The sequence below is a fragment of the Anas platyrhynchos genome, chromosome 6, assembly GCF_047663525.1.
Source record: "Anas platyrhynchos isolate ZD024472 breed Pekin duck chromosome 6, IASCAAS_PekinDuck_T2T, whole genome shotgun sequence".
Taxonomy (NCBI): domain Eukaryota; kingdom Metazoa; phylum Chordata; class Aves; order Anseriformes; family Anatidae; genus Anas; species Anas platyrhynchos.
This window is the reverse complement of record NC_092592.1, coordinates 40,574,686-40,589,241: the sequence shown is the minus strand read 5'-3', so window position 1 is coordinate 40,589,241 and position 14,556 is coordinate 40,574,686. Positions and strand designations below refer to the sequence as shown.

The window sequence follows — 14,556 nt, the reverse complement described above, 5'->3', positions numbered from 1 at the left end:
CCGTAGCAATGGGTGGGAAAACGTGCAGCCTCCTCATTTGCATGCTCAGGTATCTGGGTTGCAAATGTAGCCTCAGAATCAGCGTGTTTGCCCACAGCTCAGCTCTGTAAACAAGGGCTCAGCGCTTGTTGACATACAGGGAATGGGCAAAAAGCCTTCCACCCTTCCCTGTGAGGAATCCTTCAATGCAGGAGCACATACTGAGAACGAAAAGCTCCAAACCCAGGTTTCGGTAATGGCTCAGGGTGCAAAGTCTGCTGTTATCAGACTGGAAGGAAGGTGGGTGAAATAACCCAAAGTAGCCAAAGCCTCCAGCAGGAGGTGAGTGGAATGTGCCTGACACCAGGGAAACACCAAAATACTTCGTTAAGTGCCTCCTCGCCTTTTGAGGAACATTTAGTTTGGAGCTGAGCCCAGAAAATGCATCTGCCCCTGCAATTTACACCTCATTGGTTAAGGCTAAAGAGGGAGGAAATCAAGATGATTAATTAAGGAAAAGTAAATTAGTCTCACATTGTATGTAGCAACTGTTGGTGATTTTCCTTATTAGAGAGAACCTGTTTGTGAGCTGGCTTATTAGCCCTTTGTTTCTGCAGTGAGGGTGTGTGAGCGTCAGCCCCTAACAAGCTGTGGGCAGGAGCTATGGGGAGTGGGGCACGATTTGGTTGGGGAAAGAAACTCACACCACATCCCCAAAGTGCTCCCTCACCATGGCTGCCTTTCTCTCCTTCCATGAGGTTTTGTTCTCCCTTTGTTGTCTGCCAAGGATGATGATAATATTGCTATTTTTGATGCATGTGATTAAAAAGAGAAGTCAATAGCTTCTGAGAACAGATTAAGCTCTCCTGAAAGTCTGCTTATCTGCCTAAAACCAAAATAAACAACAACAAGAAGAAGAATAGTGTTTTGTTTTTATTCTTGTGATATAAATGTTCCAAGCGTGGTTCTTTCCTGATGCCGGTGTAAATCAGGAGCAATTTAAGGAAAGTCTGGCCCTCTTCTGGGAGTTACAGGGAATGAAGTTTTTATCCTGGACTGTTTGATGGGAGGCCAGCTGGGCACCAGGACAGGTCAATGAAGACCCCAGCAGAGGAAGGGGCAGGAAGCCAAAGGGGTGGCTCTTCCACTGGAGGCTCAAGGAGGAGCTGGAAAACCATTTTCTCCTGGCCCTGTGCAGGTGAGAACACACTGAGGAGCGGGGGGCTTCCCCCCAGCCCTGCCTAATGCCAGCCAGGGGCTGTGCGGTGCTGAGAGAGCATGAATGTGACAGGCAAAACGGAGAGCTTGCAGGTGGAGGGAAAGCTGTGCTGAAAGCTGTGCAAGAACAGCCCCATTCCTTCATTACACGTAGCATCTGCAGAATAACATTCCCGTTGAGTGGGAAATGACAGGTTTGGCTGTTTTTTAATGCTAGCGCTGCAATTTCCCTGCTCTACTTTCTCCCAGCAGCAACGGGAAGCCTCCTCTCCTGCCCGTGAGGTCTGCTGCCCTGGGGGCTGCCTGCAGCAGAAGAGCTGCCGAGCCCCCGCCTGGCTCCTCGCTGCTCCCCAGCTGCCTGCATGTCCCTGGCTCCCCTCTGGTCCCTGCCCTCCCCGAGCCCCTTCCCCAGCTCCTGGGACCCCGGGCACAGAGCTCTGCTGGCCCTGGTGGGGAAGGGAGGCAAGCCTTGGAGATGTGGGCTACACCAAGGAGCCCTCCCAAGAAAGCAACCACTTGCGTGCCACCAGGTCGTAAGGACCATGGGGCACCTGTAGCACACGTCAGGTGCTGTTACCAAGTGCTGAGGCACATCCCAAGGGTCCTGCATGCTGTCCTGTGCAGCTTCCCTCCTGAGCAGGGGGCTGTGCAACCCCTGCCTTTGGGTTCTCGGTGCCTGACCACCCCAATGTGCCCGGCTTTATAGGTGAAAGAAGCATTGTTCCTCGAGAAAGGACCCAGCCTTCCACTTCTTCCTGTATTTCTGTAATGTGGTTTGATTCATTTCACTCCGTTCACAGAAATGGATGGCTGTCCTCTGCTCCTCATTACAGAGAGAGCTTTTTTGAAAACGCAGGCTCTTCTTTCTGGCACAGCAGAGGTTTAGGTTCATTTCAATTCATCATAATTAGAAAAAAATGATGAAGATTAAAAGACACATGACCATCTCCTTTGGACTTTGCTCTGTCCTCAGCAGCAGAAGCGTCTCTGCTGGCTCCAGTGGTAGAGAGAGAAAATCCTCTGAGATAATGAGACTGGCAGCTTATATGTAAATACCGCGACTTTCGCTTGGAGTGGAGAGCACCTAATGAAAGCATCGCCCGTTTTCATTGCCTGGGAATCAAATAGCCAGCGGTGTGCGAGATGTCCTTCTGGGTGCCTTCCAAGGTCACCCCCAGTGAGCAGAGGAAGCGGATGATGCCGATAGCTGGCCTGAGAGGAGGAGGACGAACAAACTTCGAGCTGAACAAAGGCAGTGGGGGGGGAGAAGCATTTTTCACAAGTATTGCCTGCGTCCAGGAGCCACGTAGAATCGCTCCAGATATTGAAACAATAATTTGCTGGCTTTTTCTCTTTGGTGAGCTCCACACAAACCCGCTTATTTCCTGGCAGGTAGACATTTATTTATGTGCTTTTCAACAAAATCTTCTTCTAAATCTTTGTGAGAGGGTAATGGCTTTGCACTGCCACAAGTGACAGCTCGTTGAGTTGCTTTTTGCATATGAAGAGTTTTGCTTTTACAGGTCGTGTCTGGACCCTGCCTGTAACAGCACATCCTGGAGGAGGATTTGGTCTTGCAGAAGTCCCTTCTGGGACCACTCTAAGACTACAACTGGTCTGAATACCCAGGCTGGAGGGCTGTGGGAAGGAGAAAGGTGGGGAAAAGCTCAGGCTGGTTCACTTCATCAGGTGCCGTCTTCTTGTTCAAAAAGCAGCCAAAGGAGCTGTGAAAACCTGGTTTTACCCACTGCTGAGCCTTTCTGGGGCTGGTTTGCTATTCCTTTATTAGTCGTTGAGTGGGAAGGAGAGAGAGTTCATTTCATCATCCCCTTGATGTTTCTTTGGGCAGGACAAGGGGCACCAGCAGCCACCTGAGCTGTGCAAATGGTCACGGCTGGGATGGGACCCTTGGAGCCCTGCTGGGATCTGCAGGGGTTTTTCCCATCCTGGAGCACAGCACCTCTCTGGCAGACTGGGCTTTGCAAAATTAGTTTTGTTCTAGCAAGACCGAAACTTGCTAAAAGTCAGTCAATTAAGATAATAGGAAGCGCATCCTCACCCTAGGAAAAGAGTAGGTAAATGAGCAGCACAGAGAAGTGCAGTATTTTCCTCTGCAAAACCACAGGTACTTAGATTAAATGGATCAATAAGCCATCTGTATCACAGTAAGAACGGTCATAAATTACTCAAAAATTCAGTTTTTGAGCAAGTCTTTGGGCATATGGGCACAGACAGAGCCGCTAAGCGCTGCTGCTGGGAGCCGTCCTTGCGTGCGGCTGGCTGAATGGTTCCTTCTGCTGTCACGGGAGAGTGAGGGATGGGGCGGCAGGATGGGCGGCAGTGATGAAGAATTAAGGTAACACTGGATAAATGGAGTAACGAGTTTAATTTGGGTGCTGTGCAGCATAGTTAAAATCCAAGCAGTGGTTTCGTTTCTGAGCCTGAGCGAACCCCACAGCACGAGACGCATTAAACACCATCGTGGGAGAAAAAAACAGATCTTCAGACCTCCCAGCTAACCATTGCTGGCACAGCCATGGGGAATGTGGGCAGGGGAACCCTGCTCGCCCTGTGCCATGGCTCACGGCACTCACTGCCAGCTCGTGGGGCAGCTTGGCCAGGTGCCTGCCTGGCTATCCGGGCTATAAAAGTGAGCTAATGATAATTTAAAGGCCTTAACTTGGCCCTTTGTGCCGCTGCCAGCTCTGGTGGTTTTATAGCTACTTGCTGACAGCTAAAAGTGATTTTTTTTTTTCCCTTTTTGCTGTGTTACCCGCGCTGGGGAGACGGAGTGAATGAGTGCGGAGAGGAAACACGATGCTACACAAAATGGTGTTGAAAGCACAAAGTGGAAACAGATTTTTTCTCTCTCCTCAGCTCTCCAGTCCTTGTCATGATAAGGAGAGCTGGTGTTTGCAGCCCAGATGCACTTGTTCAGGTGTGTGCCATCGGTGGGAAGCAGGGACAGATCCACAAATTGCCCCTTGCAGGCTGTACCATGGGCAGAGGGAGAGCAGCAGAGCCGCCGGGGAGCAGCTCACACCAAAACTCACACTTGTGCTGCCCCGTAGGAACACGGGGCAGGTCCTGGTACTGATGCTGCGGGGAGAAGAGGCTGGATGGGTCCCGGTGCTGGGGAGGTGACCGGGTCCCTTCCCTCCCTCCCGTTGCTGCTGGGCTGAGCGCTGCGGTGAGCCTCCTGCGCTCCACAAGCAGCCGGCTCTGCTGGCCCCAGCTCCTGACAGTGACCATTCATCCCCTCTAAAGACCGGCACGCTTTAAGGGATACAGATTTCTTTTTTCCTCTGACTTCTGCTGAATTAAATTTTATGACAATGCGGCGTCAATAGGCTTGCAAGGTTTCCGCTGAAGAGACTCTGCGGGTCTGAATGATTCCTGTGGGGGATTGCTCTGCAGTTCGCAGCCTTGTGCACAAATCCTTCCTGTGACTTCAGCGGGAGAAGCAGCAGAGGGGAGGGCAGGATTCACCCATCGGTGACTTTATCTCCTGCTTCCAAAGGTCATATCAAGAAAATATTTTAGTCGGCTGTGTTATCTGCTACTCCATCTTCATATTGCGTAGCGTTTCTCAGGAGGATATTTTAATGCCATTTTTTCTTTGCTTACCAGAAACTCTTATATTGGACAAACAAGATGCATGGCTCATAGCTGCCTGCCGGAGTTTATCCGTAGCTCAGAAATAAAGTATAAAAACATATCTTTAATAATGCAGGGTAGGGCTGTTCCTTAAGTGATTTATAAACTTCATAGATATAGCGAGTCACTGCTAAAGTAGATTTACGGCTATCTCTACACGAACATCATAGAAATAATAAGGCGAGCAGATGCAAAGTTAAAAGAGAGCCCCCGTTTGTTTCAGCATGGCTGGGAGGTAAATCTGTCTTCCCATGTCACGGATTTGAGTTTTGCTTGTGGGCCAAGCAGAACTTCTAGGCAGAAAATAGAAACAAGTGCTGGGAGGAAGAAAATCATTAAGAGACAAGGAGGGGGCAGGAAAGTGTATGCAAAACAGCCCTGGATCTACCGCGCATCTGTTCTCCAGAGCTGCAGCACCAAAAGCTCTTGTCCGTCCTCCCCAGCACAGCCCACCTTCGCCTGGACACTGCAGACTTGGTGCAGACAGCTGGGGACGGATGTCAGTTTGCCTGGCAGAGACTGGAAAAAGTCTTCTGTGCCTCGTTGTCCTGCCCACAGCCGGTCACTGCAGCGTTTTCATGGTCTGACCCCACCCCGAAGTCCTGTCTGTGGCTTCTGCCCTGAAAATCACTCCTCCCCGACCACAGGTGGTGTAAGGGAACAACAGGGTTTGCTGACCGATGTCAGCTCCTGACCATGAAGTAGTAGTCTTGGAAAATCTGAAATGTTATCTTTTAATATGCCACATTTATTCTCTTTCAAAAGGAACAGGCCTCAGTGGTGAATGGACTGAATGCGATGCAAAGCTTGAAGATCTCCTGGTGCTGGGCTGTGGCGTGTTCCTGCTGGAAGGGAAGGAAACCACAGGTTGAGATTGATGCCCACACAATGCCTTCCTTGGGGTTTTCCTCTCAGGAGATACCCGAACGCCTCGTGGTGTGCTGTACCGAGTGAGGAAGGAGGAGGTTTGTCAGTGTCTTCAGTCTCCGCTGCCGTCAATATGGAAACCCAAATGTTACAGCCAACAAAAGCACAGCAGGAGTGGGCTGAAAACTTTGAACTCTTCAGGGGAAAAAAATGTCATTTTATACAAATTCCATTAAAATACGGGTTCTTTGTGTTCCCGGGGCTGTAAGGGAGGAGCCTCTTTCCCTTGGCGGAATGGAAGAAAACATTGCTGATAGCTGCGTGAACTGATGAAAGGGTGGGCAGGGCTTTTAAACAGACTGGGAAAAGGACTCCTCATCCATCTATTTTCTGCCTTCAAATGAACAAACGGGAAAAATAAACACGTATGGTGTCTCGGTCCATTATTCTCCCTTCATTGTCAAAGCAGATGCTTGCTCAGTTAAAAAAAGACGGAAAGGTCTGTGGTTCCTGCAAAGGGCATGTTTTCACTTCAGCTGACACTTTCTGAAGCGATAAGGAAAATGATGTGCTATTTTTTCTTGCCAGATATCTGTTTATCCTTGTTGCTGTGTCTCAGCCCCGGACCACTGTAACACGGAGGACTTTTCCTCCCGTTGCTGGGTCGCTGCACAGCTAAACCTGGTGAGGACGGAGCTCTGTGGTGTGCCCTTTCCTCTGCCCAGGCCATTGCTGGGGTTATGCTGGGGCCCCACACAAGGTCGTGGCCGAGCATCCTGCACCCACAGCCTCAGCTGCCTCTGCTCCTGGTCCCGGCCTCAGCCCCTCAGCCTCCTGCAGGGCTTGGTCACTGTGCTGCAAACCCATGGCTGAGAGTTTCGGTCTGTGGCACGCAGGTGCTGCCGCAGGTGAGCACTGTTAAAAGCATATGTTTACTTATGCTGCTGAGATCTGGAAAAGCTGTTATTTAAAGAGAAATCCTTCAACAGTCTGTGCAAGCATTGGCAGCCCTATCTTCTCAGCTGCAGACGTAGTCAAATTGTATTTGAAAAACAATTTCAGGCGTGCAAAGAGATTCACTTAGAGCAGTTTAGGTACAAAGTCAACACTACAGACGTGTAGGGAGCTGGTGTCAGGTTCTGGGTGTATGTTTAAGATCTGAAAATGTTAAAAAATAGGTTTGTAGCTTTTATACTTAAATAGTACTTACAGCAAAGGTGGCAAGGCCAAAGAAATGCATTTTCCAGGAGCTGAGGTGCTGGGGTCAGTGGCAGTGCTTGGTTTTCTGGGATGTCCCCACAGCAGCCGGAGGCGTGCTGCTCCTGCCCCACAGGAGCACGGATTGAGGTTGCTCTGGGGGCAGGAGGAGGAGAAGGGTGCACGTGTGCAGGATGCCGGGGCAATCAGTGCTGCTGGGCTCCAGCAGGGACGTTGGGTCCAGCTCTCCTTGGGGTTAGTAGCAGGATGCAGAGGACACCCTCCCAGAATAAAAGTTTCCACCTATGTTTCCTCTGAAATAACTAGTCACAACTAATTCTGTGGTCCTTCCAGTGAAATATCTCCAGTAACTTCCCGGGGAGTGTTTGGTAGGAGCAGGCAGCCACCCCACCGTGGGAGTGCTTCTGCAGAAAGCCATTGCAGCAGCAGGGGCAGCAGTAACGTGCAGCCCTTGTAGACTCAATGACTACAGTATAATTTTATTTATGGGTAAATAATACTTAGCGCTGAGCTCACAAACATTAATCTTAAAGCAAGGGTTTTACTTCTAACATTTCCTCCTATTGTAAAATTAATAACAGGTAAGACGCACTGGTGAATTTAAAGGGCTGTGGCTGCGCTGTCACGGAGGCGCTGTGGAAGCACCTCGGTTCGCTTGTTTGCAGACACAGCTGCACCCCCAAACCTCTCCTCATGCAGATTTTCTGAGAGCCTGGGATCGCTCTGGGTTCAAGCAATAACAGCCAGGTGCAAAGCCAAGGAGACGTTTCAATTGCATCCTCTTCCACTGCATTAGAGCACTCTAATGGTATAAAACCAAATCTGTTCTGAAGGCTTCTGTGAGCTGCATTTCACTGGGAAATCTTCATGTATCACAACAGAAGAGTTGGAACAAAAAAAATGGTTTGCCAACCCAGATTCATAGCTCTAAATATCTGTGATCCTGATGCTACCAGGATATGTGGCTCAAATCGAATACAGCCAGCCTGCCTGCATGTGAATTCCCTTCCTATTCCCTTCCAGTTCTCATTTCTCATGAGAAATTGTCTCTTAAAAAGCTTCTGTATGAGTGAATGCTTCCATCCACCCTGGACTTACTCTTGACTTTATGGCTTCTCCTTGACTCAGGACCCTCCTTTGCTATGCCCTCCTGCAAACGACACACTTTCACTTCAAAATCCTTATTCATAAATGTCAACACCTCCAGAGACAGGAAAGTAAATGTGGGCTCTAAATCTTTACTTAAACTCACGACGACATCCTCTGATTTTTAAAGTGCCCGGCATTAAGCAGTTTCCATTGGATTCTTAGCCTAAATCAGCAGTAATAGGATGTCTCCCAACCTTGTACTACAGCCTCTCACCCTATCAGTCATGAAAAGTTTGCATCTCATACATACCCAGGGTGTGCAGCTCTCAGACTTACCGATCCATATTCTGAGATTTATTGGGCATTAACCTGTCTTTTAACTATAAATTTACTCATTTACGTTTGTGATGCGATGTGTCAAGGTAGTTTCAGCATTTGCATGATCCTGGTAGAATCGTGAAGTGTTTCAAAGATGAATTGAGTGATACCTAAATTATTCATGTGCAGTGTCTGGGAATCTTTACATTGCTTTCCTAAATCAGAAGAACTAGGAAAACTGGAAACCTCAGCTAATACCCCCGTAATAACGTGTCATTCTGAAAGGAATTAGAAATAATGCTGCCACTTTCCAGCACTTTTTGCGAGCACTGCTACATATAAATGCTTTGTGCTTGCTGACGGAAAGCTATGGATGGCACATTTTGACCATCATCACGACCGCAATCTGAGGAATACAGCGGGTGTGCCTCCCCGTGACAGCAATGTGAAGGAATCACTGACACTGCGTCTTCGCTGCTAGCCTGCTGTGAATGCCAGGTGCTCGGGAACAAGGCGTTTTGTGAGGTGAGGGGGGGCTGAGCAGAGCAGAGGGACAGGCAGGGTGCCCTGGCTGCTGGATGTAACACGGCCCCCAGGGCAGCCCCCATAAACACTGGGGGACGGTAGGCACTGTTATATGGACATTAAACTTTGATTTTTGGCTCTGAGACCTCTGACATTGTTTTTTCCTTAAACCTCCCCAGGGACATAAAGGGGTAAGGCCACCCGCTGAAGGAGTTATTGCAGAGCATGGGGACACAACACTTTGCCAGCGATGCCAAATGAGACTTTACTACTCGCTGCCTCTGAGCTTCCTTTTGCTCTGTTTTCCTCCAGGAACAGGATTCAGAATTACTGTATGATTACCAAAAGCACGTTGTACTCAAGGGATTAGAAGTGCAAGACTCCCCCTGGCCAGCCGTACGGCTCAAAGCAGACCCCACTGGGCAGCCCGGGGCTGGGCTGCTAACCGAGGAGCAGGAGGCTCGGGGCTCATCCTGCAGCACGGGCTGGGTGTGAGGATGGCTTTGAGCTGTGCCATGCCGTGTAAATGTCACCTGTGCTGCCACACAGACCTCACAGGGATGTCTCATGGGTGTATGTAGGACGTGCATCCTGGGCAGCAGTGTCACACCCCAGCAGTGTCTCTAGCCCGATGCTTCCCCGTGCTGGCAGAGGTCACTCTGAGCAGCCACCAGCTGCCACCATGAAGGTGTCACCCCAAAAGGCCCCGTGGGAGCAGGGACCTCTCCAAGAGGTCTCTGCAAGAGGCTGAGCTCCTCTTCACGCTTCTGCTTTACCACCAGGATCCTTGCGTCCCTAATAGCTTTTATAGCGGCGATGGCCCAGTAACAACACCTCTGATTTAATCTCGTTCTCTGCACTGACAGCTAATTCAAAGCCCTGTTAGAAGTCATCAGATACTGAGAGGCAGAGCAGCGGCGTGTCACTGAAATAAGCTGAAAACGGGTTCCTAAAAATGTCACAGACTGCAATCCACCCTGCAGGCCCCTCCTGTGCATTGCTGCTTCCACGGGGACCTTCTGTCGGTGTCCCTAAACCGGCCCCAACCACCGAGCTTCTAAAGGGCTGAGACATTTCGGTCAGACCATCGGTGTGTGTGCATGTTATCAGCCATCCCAAAGTTAATAGTCCCCTATTAAAAGCATCTGTGATGCGTAGCTGATCTGGATGACCACCAGAGCTGTTCCTCTCCAACCCAAGTGTTTCCCTGCTTCACGTTCAGACTGCACCAGCTCACGTTGCCCCCTTGCATTTAAACAAGAAAAGCCAATTCCATGATGCTTTAGTTCACCAAAACGGAGAAATAAAACCTGCTATATTTTGCACTTCAAAGTTATCTGACAAATTTTATAAACTTCTGCATTTAAAAAGGAGATGATTCAAAGGTCCTTCGCAATACAGTAACTCAGTATAATTTGCTGTTCTGTTTATCATACAAAATTTATCACCGATCCCTTGCAATGTCCCCAAGACAATCCCCACTCAAATTAGTTGTTAAGTAATGTCATCAACTATATTTGGAGCAAAGACAAAGTAAACACAATCCCCAAACTTCTTAGTCGTTGAATAGTCAATGTAAATGATGAAAATGAGTCAGAAATTAAACCACTGTGCTCCAGCAGAAATGTTTTAAGCTTCACTTGACAACTTTGGTTTGCTTTAGACAGGAAAATGTTCCTGGGGAAACGTTTCTCTAGTTAAAGGAGGATTTTAATGCTGCAAAAAACACCGAACTTGTCAGAAACTTTGCAGCTATGCTCTTAGAAAAGAACGCGTTGACTGTTTTCATGCCGTACTTTTCAGATCAATGTCAGGACGCATTATTTGTGGCGCTGAGCCCGCCGTGCAGCATCGCTCCGCTCCGGTCCCTTCAGGCTTCGGGTCTCCAGCCCCTTGTTTTCGGCGTGGGCACATGACAAGCGGCATCCCTACGGTTCAGCTGAATGCTGTCAACAACAGGACCCTTGCTTCAATCTGTCCCTTACTTACAGTAAAGCTTACATCTGCTTTTGTTTCAGTTGTCCATATGAGTCTGGGTAACTGCAACCTTAGCCATAAATCTCCCCTCTGATGTAAAGTCACACTGCTCCTGTTGGTAATCAGAATTTCAAAGGAAAATCTCTCTCACATAGGTTGAAGGGACCTTTACCTTAAAAATCTACCCTCCTCTATCCAATAAAGCCACCTGAGGATGGCAGAGTAGGGGCAGAGCTGCTGGTGCTGCCTCCCTCCAAGGACCACCTCAGCATCTCTCCGTGCCCGCTGGCAGAGGACGTGTGGGGACTTGCTGCACGGAGCTGATCAGGCTCAGAATAGTCCTTCCATATGTTGTTTCTCCAGGAGCTGGCAAAACTTTGGTTAAGATAAGCTAAGCACACAACAAACGGGGAAAGTATGCAAACACGTTTGATTTAGGTGGGAAAATTTTACTCTTCTGTCATTCGACTATGGCACAAGCTCTGCAAATGCTCATCCAAACGTAACGCTCTTTCCAGCCCCCATCCTCAGGGACCAGCAGTGATTTTCTCTGGACAGACTCATTGGACATTTCTCCCACCACTAGCTTTATTTCCCCTTTTTATTACTCAGACTCTGTGCTTGCAAGCGAGGAGTCAAGGACTATAAAACCAAAGGCAAATAAATGAGATAACCCCCAAGATGCTTTGGCAGACAGCTTCCACCCTCACCCACGGGGGCATTTTCTGGTCAGGGGACATCAGAGGTGGAGGCTGCTGCTACCACCAACTAAAAATCTCCCCTTTCTGGTGGCAGACCCCAAGGAAAGGGCTCTCCCACCTCACCAGAGCTCCCCTGGGTGCTGCTAGGGAAAACGCCACCTGGATTCAGGGTTGGTGTTGGTGTCCTCCAAGGAGCAAAGCCCACGAGCACCCTGCTCTGGGCAGCCAGACACGCTGCCGACACCACCCCACACCAAAGGCAGCTCCCATCTGTCTGCACTGGACGCTCATTTGTCATCACCTAGTGATGTGAGGGGGTTTGTATTAACCATGCACAGGGCCACAGGAGCCAGCCAGCTGCTGCAGGGGGCCCAAAATGAGCTGGGGCCTTGGGAGCTGGCAGCAGGGCTCCTCTTCGCTCAAGGGCAGCACCTCACTGGGGTATTTTGTCTTGGGCAGACATGGATACGGCCAGCAAGACGGTTCTGCGGGTCCATCTGCTCCAGCCCACGTGGCAAGGGCGTTGTTAATGCAGAAATTCCTTGTTTTGTTCATCTACTGGTTGTTTATTGTGTTATAACACTGCCTATAGGAGTTTGGGAGGAATATTAGGGAGTTTAGGCACTGCGATGCTTGTGTCACGATCACATAGAAATTTGTTACTACAGTTAACGTTTAAAGTGGGGAATATAAATTAAAGGAACCTATATTCCTGCTTTTCCCACTTAGAAATGTACTATCAGCGTACAAAATGTTGCTGTAACTCCACAGAAAACTAAAAACATGTTAGACCCCAGCTTCTAGCGAGCCAGATTTCTTCTGAGAGATTTCAGCAGGCAGGCTGCCAAGCTGGGAACTGCAGCCACGGAGATATATTTCTTTTTGCTCCGGCTCATTAGCAAGAAGCAGCTGTTAGTTCATTCAGTATTAATGTCAGCCATAATGAAAGACACCCACTTGTAGGAAGAGGTGAATTTGGAGAGAACTATAAAGAAGGACTCCGTGCCAAATTACACGGTATCAGTCAGGGTGGTTGAATTATAACAAGACTCAATTTTTGTGAAACCATAAAGGAATAATGATAAAAGTAGAAAAGATGTGCATAGGCCTGACTCAGCAGACTCTAACCGTAATGCACGCACTTGACTTGAAATTAATGCAACGTATAAAATTAAGAGGAATTTTGCTGGGATGACTTCAAATGTTGAAACCTAAGATATATACATATATATATGTGCGATACTGTTCATGCTTGATGCAACCCGACTCTGAGGCTGCTTAGGAAATTTGCCCTAGGGAATATCTGAAAAAGCCTCCTGAAATGAAACTCACTTCATTTATTTTCCACTTCTGGAAGTATAGGACACGACTTTACAAACATTTAACCATTTTTCTGCCTTTTAAGACCTAAAAAGGAAGCAGTAAATCTGCAGGAAAGATATTCACTGTATAAGGAAGCTAGGAAACATGGAATCAAAGTATTCACTGGAGGAAATGTTTTTTTTTATAACTTACTCATTTTTTTCCTTTTTTTTTTTTTTTTTTCTTTTTTTCTTTTTTTTTTTTCTTTTATTTTCAGACATATATAGGGATGGGGCTACTAAGCAAGGGGAGGATAGGAAAGAAAATAACCCGGAATGAGTAGGCTTTGCTTGCAACCATGGGGAGTGGCTGGACTTGCTCCTTTTAGACAAAATCCAGACAGAAGCTCCTGACTTGGCTGTATAAAAGAGGGGAGCAGCAGAACTGCCACCTGCAGCACCAACCTGTGAACCCACAGCCTGGGGAGACAGGGCAAGGGCTGGGTGCTCACGGAAACTGGGCTGTGGGCTCCAGAAGGCGGCTGGAGCAGGCTGCTGGGGGAGCACGGACAGCCCAAACACCTCCTGTGCCTGGTGCATGGGTAAATAAAATACCTCAGCTGCCAATGCTGCAGATGTGGCACCATCAGAGCGTTCCGCATGCCCTCTAAGAGAAGAGAAAACAGCGCGATTGTGGAATAAATGATGAGTTCATTTCTGTTGCAGAGATGCTGCCTCGTCTCCCGTCGAAGACAGCCTCATCCAGCACCATCCCGGTGTGCATGCAGGCTCCTTGCTCCTAGCAAATCGTGTCAATTCTCTTTCTCCCTGCCTCCCTGTTGGTATTAAAATCCTTTCCAGCAGGACTCCAGCAAGCTGCAAGAGGAGAAGGCAACTGCGTGCCGAGCACTGCCGGGAGTAAACTGAGTGTATGCACACCTTTGCCAGCCTGCTTCACTCATCCCCATTTGGGATCCAAAAACCAGTACATATGCTCAGGGCCCCAGAGCCACCACAGCCACCGCTGCTGTAAGCCAGCCCCATGCCTGGTGGGGGGACACGATGTGTGTGCCACCAGTCCGGGTGACTGACCCAGAGCAGAAAGCATTTGGGCTTGAGACGTGTCTATTAAAGCTAGTAATGTGGGCAGAGCCAGGCTTGCTGTGCTTCTGCAGAAATGTGAGACAATTCTTGTATATGGTAACTTCAGGGAGTTTTATAGATTTAAAGCCGGCGTGGTTGCGAGGGGTGGAAAGAAAGAAAATGCGAGATGGGAGATAAGAGATGGGAGAGCAAACAGCGAGAGCTGATTGGGGCTAAGCAGAGAGAAATCAAATTCTCATTGCAGCTTCTCAACAGATAAAATCCAAATCAAAGCAAATGTGATGAAATGGCAGTGTTAGAAATGTATTGTAACGGGAAGGATCGTGTGCTGCTAACTGTGCTTCCAAGTGTGCACGAGCCAAACGCCTGTGACATGTGTGAGGCCAGGCGGGCCTGCACCCAAAGGAGCCCGGCTGCACCCAAAGGAGCCCATCTGGCCCTAAAGGAGCCCGGCTGCCCCATGTGGAAGCTCAGGGGCAGTCAGGAGGGTCATTGCCATCACTGCCTTCACTGCCCACACCTGGGGGAATCCCACCCCCTCAAAGCAGGGAGCAAGAAAGGGATAAAAAGGGTGGGAAGGGCAGGCTCCTGCTTCTTGAGGG

General features: G+C 48.9%; 1 long non-coding RNA gene across 1 annotated transcript; it reads left to right on the top strand.

Moving 5' to 3' along the window:
• Window positions 1-887: 887 nt before the first annotated feature.
• LOC113844062 (uncharacterized) lies at window positions 888-6,194 on the top strand. Its single transcript, XR_003498200.3, has 2 exons — window positions 888-1,177; window positions 5,620-6,194. It is a non-coding gene; the product is annotated as an uncharacterized lncRNA (long non-coding RNA).
• Window positions 6,195-14,556: the final 8,362 nt, after the last annotated feature.